The following is a 6,034-nucleotide window of genomic DNA, read 5'->3' on the forward strand; positions in this document are numbered from 1 at the left end:
GGCTGCTCTGGGCTCCGACCCTGAGCCCCAAATGGCAACTCGACAACCTGAGGAGACAAAGCAAAGGTCAGCGATGGATGTCTCCTGACACCCTGCCCCCAGCCGTACACACTAGAGCACACTGCCTCCAACCAGCCAAAGGAGAGCAGGGGGGACAGAGGGGCTGGGAGGGGAAGTTCCTCCTCTGCTAGAGATGCCAGCAGTGAACGTATGAGACAAAAGGCTGGGGTGCCGAATGCCGCGGAGCCAGACTGGGCCCTAAACGCTCGCTGACCAGTGAGCCCAGGGGAGCACAGCCCTCCTCCCCCGCTCCAATAGCGCACCAATTCGGGTGGGCTCCAGAGACAGGATGGAGAAGGTGGAGGCAAGGTGCATTGCCGGAGTGCTGCGCTCAGAGCTCGGGGCCCTAGTGCTGGCAGCAACGCCCCTACAGAAATTACTGAAGCCAGAGGAGAGATGGGTCTCAGGTACATTACAGCGCAGCCCATAGGAACCTCCACCCCGGAGACGCGACCACGTCCCCTGCCCCACATCACAGCCCAGCCCTCCAGGACCCTCCATCCCCAACTCTGAATCCCTCTTCTACCCATATCAAGAGAGGAGAGCAGGGCTTTACTGGGCAATTATCGGCCCATCACGCAAGAGCCAGCTGCCAAGCGACTGGCTCTCAAGGGGTAACTGCACATGGCAGGGAGCGGCTCTCTGCCACCTTGAATGCAAAGACGGAAAATAATGGAGCTGGAATACGGCAGTGGTTCTCAAGCTTTTGTACTGGTGACCCCTTTCACATAGCAAGCCTCCGAGTTCGACCGCCCCCTTATAAATTAAAAAACATGTTTTTATATATTTAACACCATTATAAATGCTGGAGGCAAAGCGCGGTTTGGGGTACAGGCTGACAGCCCCCCATATAATAACTTCGTGACCCCCTGAGGGGTTCCAACCCCCCAGTTTGAGAACCCCTGGAATACGGGCTGGTACAGGGGTTCCCAAACTTTTTTTGCTGGGATTCCCCCTTGAAAATATTTCAGGCTGTGATGACCCATACCAGGCCACCCTTACTTCTGCACTGCTGCTGACGGCGGCGCTGCCTTCAGAGTGGGGCAACCGGTCAGCAGCCACCGCTCTTGCAACCCCCCATTTGGGTTGGGCCCCCCCCCAGCATGAGAAATGCTGGGCTGCTACATATTGGGCATTAGAGCAGTGGGTATCCCTTCACTGCGGCCCCCCTGCTAGTTACACCATCACCCCATTACTCGCAGGCCATGCCGCTGCCTTGGAGCCCCCCCACCCACCCCCACGGCCTGCTGCATTTCAACATAGTCGGGCCTCAGTGCAGGGACACAGCACAGGCAATGCGGGGGGGGGGGGGGCTCAGCCTGGTGTGTCTGCCCCCCCTGCACAACAACACAGAGCCTGTGCCGGCACTAGGCTCCCTTGCTGAGCACGACACCCCTGCTGGGGGCCCTCTCATGGCCCAAAGCCCAGCCTCGCCAGCAAAACCCTCTGGGGCCAAAGCCTGCCCCCACCAAAGGCTCAACCCCCCCAGTGGCTGCAATGGGAAGAGTTGGAAGCGAAGTCTGTAGACGGGAGCAGGGTTTGAAATCCCCAGCAAGGATTTTGGGCGGCACCCAGGAGATTTGGATGCCCAATTCCTCTTGAGCTGAATGGGGGCCAGGTGCCCGGATCCCTTTGGTAGCTCTGAAAGACTCAGCCCCCATCTCACTTTGGGATTCTGGTTCAACTTGTCTATTTGGATAAGCCTGACCCTCCCCCTGAAAGGTCGCTGGGTGTTGTGGGTTGGGCGCAACGCGCCCATGGGGGGCCTCCGGGGGGAAGCTCCGCTGCCCGGACAGGTTCTGCCAGACAGGCCTCAAACCAGCGCCTGCAACTTCACCTCCCCTCTCGCTCCCCCCTTTCCTGCCCAGCTCCCAGAGCAGGCTCGGTGTACTTTTGGCAGCAGCTGCTGCTGGTGGGGAGCTGAGCGCAGAGGTGTCTCCTTCGGCTAGAGGCTTCCCAGAGGGGCTGTGAGAGCGCGCTAGAGGTCTCCAGTACAGACATCTCCTTTTAAAGGAACTGCAGCAAGCCGCTGGTTCAAGTGCGCAGGGATTCATTATTTTTTTTTTAAAGTAACTTTTTTCCTGTCTCTCCCCGAGCCCCGTGATGTCACCCAGTCTCTCCCGCTGCTCCCCCCTCCCCGTCCTCCACCCGCACCCCCCCCCCCTTCTTTGGGAGCAGTGTGGCCAAATAAGGAGAACAGAATTGGAGCAGTTAGCCAAAGAGAAGGGGGAGGGATGGAGAGGGAGGCTGCTGCGGCTGTTGTGTAGCTTCCCGGCTCCCCAAACACACACACACACACACACGCGCGTGCCCGGTTGTGGGTACTGCACTGGGACGGGGGGGGGAGGGACAGGAGTTTTTTGTGGGGGAGCATGGGCATGTGAGAGCTTGCAAGCCCAAGGGAGGGGAGCGTAGGTGCAGGCAAGAGCTCGTTAGCTCAGGAGGCAAAGGGGAACAGGGTCAGGGAGCTGCTGTTGAAGGCGGCAAACGGGCTACAGAGCAGCAGGGTAACGCCTGCTAGAGACCGAGAGAGACTTCCCCCTCCCCGTTTCTGCACAGGGTCAGGATGTAGCAGAATTTCTTCTTCTTGCAGCGCACGGAGAAAATATTGAGGCCTTCCCCTCCACAACACCCGTCCCTTGGAGACACCAGGCTTCCTCCCACCCCAGGGGGGCACAGGAACCCCCGTGGCTGAGCATAGGACCCTGCAGCACTGTGCGGGGGGGAATACGCTGAAGTTTTCCGGGCAACTACTGCAAAATATTGCAGGAGGGTCCTAGAAGGGAGGTTTGGAAGGGAGGTGAACCCTCTTGCTTCACTATTGGGGGTCAGGAGGAAGCTGCCTCTGTAGGACCGTCCTCTGAGCTGACTGGGACTGTTCCCTCTTGGAGACAGGATGCTGGGCTGAAGAGATCCTGGGCTGATCCAGTCTGGCAAGCCCTGTGTTCCCAGGAGATCCCACCCAGGATGCTCTAGCCAAGGGTTTGGAACCAAGTCTCCAGCCAGCCATTACTGTTAATATGATAGTAGCCGCTGAAAGCCCCAAGCAGGATGGAGACGGTGTGGTGCTAGGTGCTGTACAAACACACATGCAGGCCTGTGTTAGTGCCCAGGTCTCCCATCGCTGCTTATGGCTGAAGTAGTATCCACACACACCTCCTCCTGCTGACCCGACTGGTGGGGAAACCTCAGAGCTCACCCTGAGCTTTCCTTCCAGTCAGGTGACAACACAGTCAAAGCTCTGAGGATTTGGGGCTGGGGGGGAACAGAAGACGATAGAGCAGGAGTGCGCTCTCTCCTCGCTGGCCTGCCCCACCCAGTTGGAGACACGAGGAGGAAGATCCCAGAGTGGGCCGGCCATGGTGTGAGTGGTAGCCACTGGGAAAACAGTGTCTTGCCAAGCCAAGCAACTCCATTTCCTGGAGGGAGGGTGCAGGCGAGCGGCGAGTCATAGCTTTGACGTACAGTGCAAGAGATGATGAATCCAAGGCTCCACCCAGCCCTTACAAAACAGCGACCACAACAACAACTGGGAAACAAGCAATGCCGGGCTTTCTTTGGAGGTGTGGGGCTGCCTAACCTGATCAGGGTGGGGGAAGGAGGCTGGAGCAAAACATGTCACTTTCCTTCTTTTACATCAGCTTGTCCTTGGAGAAGGCAAAGGGATTCCTTCCCTCAAAATCAGGGCCATGGCCCGCTCCTCTCCCAAATCCAGGAAGCCAGCAAGTTCTGCAGGTCCCTCATATCAGTTCTCCAGTAATGTCAGGGGCCTCGCAGGATCAAACTCTGCTCCCACAGCTTAGTTTGCCATCTTTATCAGCTCCCTCCAATGTGGTCAGGAGATTGGCTGACCTTTGCAAGCACGCTCTCCGGAGGGCACGGGGAGCTGAAAGCTGTCGCAAAGAGCTGGGGTGAGATTTTCCCTTGATGTGCAGAAAGGTTTCAGATTTGACCAAGATGCAAGACCAAGACCTCTTGAGCGTGAAGGTCCCCATTTCTCAGACAGGTCCCTCCAATGGCGACCCTCTTTCCTGGGGCTCATCCAAGCCTCCCACTGCCTCTTTGAGTGCGTATGAGATGGGGTGACCTCACCACTCAGAACGGAGAAGTTACCTTCTCTGGAACCAGCATCCTAGGGGAGTTCTCATTCTCCCAGGAGCTTCAGTAAGTTTTAGCACAGCCCACGAGAACTACCTGCTTCCATCACCATTCCCCAGAGAGACACAGTCATCTACTTTTCGCCTTCCTACCGTCTCTCTCTTTCCCCTCCCTCCCTCCTCTCTTCCTTAATCTTCAGGTGCCCTCTTAAGTAACCTACCGAACATCCCACTCAAAACACAGACACAGGGCCAAGAGCTCATGTAAGGGGGAGGCGAGGAAGCCTGGGGAGCTTAGCTCCCCCATCTCCACTCTAAGCAGAGAGGAGTTCCTGTTTCAATCTACTTTAATCACTGCGTTGGGCTGGATTCTCACCAACGTGGTGAGACCACTTTGTGCTGTATTACTAGTAGACTCTGACATTAGCATGACATGACCAGCCCATCACAGAGGGATCCCCTGGCAGCACAGGGCCAGTGAAGAACAACTCTCCCCTGCTGGTATCAGGGTAGCAGAGATGGGGGCATGACCAAAGGAAAGGGCATGTGACCTAGATATGCCAATCACCAGCTGTGGGGGGCAAATTTGTGCCCTGGACAGCCAGTGAGAGTCTGAGCAGCCTTCAGGAACCAGCCCTAAGCAAAGGCCACATCAGGATTTGGGGGTGGGGGATGCAAAGGGGGGCTTTAAGGACATTGTAGTGCAGGCACACACATGTGCACAAATACACACCTCCTGACCTGCACTCTCTGCAGAACAGCTGTCCCACCACGGGACCTGTGCAGGAAGAGTGCCCAGGACTGGAAAAGCAGGGATGGTACAGGTCAGAGCTGGTACGTACAGCAATGCCAGCACGATACCTGGGCTCCAAGGGGTGTCTATAACCCACTATATCTAATTCATCAATGCCAGCTGTTTATTCGTTAGGCCCATCACAGTCTCTCTCCCCCACTATTTTATTTTATATTTTATTTTGAGAGCAAGTTTTCTTGCCTGCCTTCATCTCACTTTAGCTCCACACCTGTTCTTGTAGCCGCTCCTTAAAAATCCAGGTAAAAATAAGGAAACAATACATGGCACTGCAAACTCCATCCCCAAACACCAGCACCCCCGTCAGTGCACACGAAGGAATACACATGGCGCTGGGGGGTTCCAATCTCACAGATGCAGCAGTGGAGGGAGGGAACGCTTGCGTTTGGGGGAGAATAAGCATGGGGGAAATAGAGGCATACAGAGAGTGTGATCTTACAAACACCAGGGTGACTGTAATGGAGAACGTTCTGCTTTATCAGAGGAAAACTGCGCCCCCAGAGATGGAAGGGACCTATTTAGCCCGAGTCCACACCCCTGTACAAGGGCAGGATACAACAGCACAAGAGATGCTGCATCAAATATTAAAGCAATGATGTGTCTGATCTCCGGCTGCTTAGGAGTCATAGGTTGGGAGGGAAACACGGATGCAGATAGGAGCTATAGTGTGCCATGGAGCCAGGTCCTTAGCGGATGGAAACTAGTGTAGCTCTGGTGACTTCAACAGAGCGACATGGATTTACAGCAGCTCAGAGTCTGGCCTCAGGAGGCAGGTGTAGTGGAAGCTATTCCTGATGGTGGGGTCAGCTTCTGCCTCCTTTAGAGAGAGAGGGGAGGTGGGGACAGGAACAAAGGCCAGTGTTTGAGGAGCATTAGCAACATGCTGCCGGACTGGGAGGCAGGAGGACGGAGGGTGAAAAATCCAAGGATGAGGTTGGAAGCTAGGAGTGGAGCTTTGTCCTGGAGACTGGACATGCCCCTATTTACAGGCAAGGGCAAGGTTACAACACGATACAGAATGAGATGATCTCAGAAGCTCCCAAATACATCTCATTTTTAACCTGGG

The sequence above is a fragment of the Eretmochelys imbricata genome, chromosome 21, assembly GCF_965152235.1.
Source record: "Eretmochelys imbricata isolate rEreImb1 chromosome 21, rEreImb1.hap1, whole genome shotgun sequence".
NCBI classification, from domain to species: domain Eukaryota; kingdom Metazoa; phylum Chordata; order Testudines; family Cheloniidae; genus Eretmochelys; species Eretmochelys imbricata.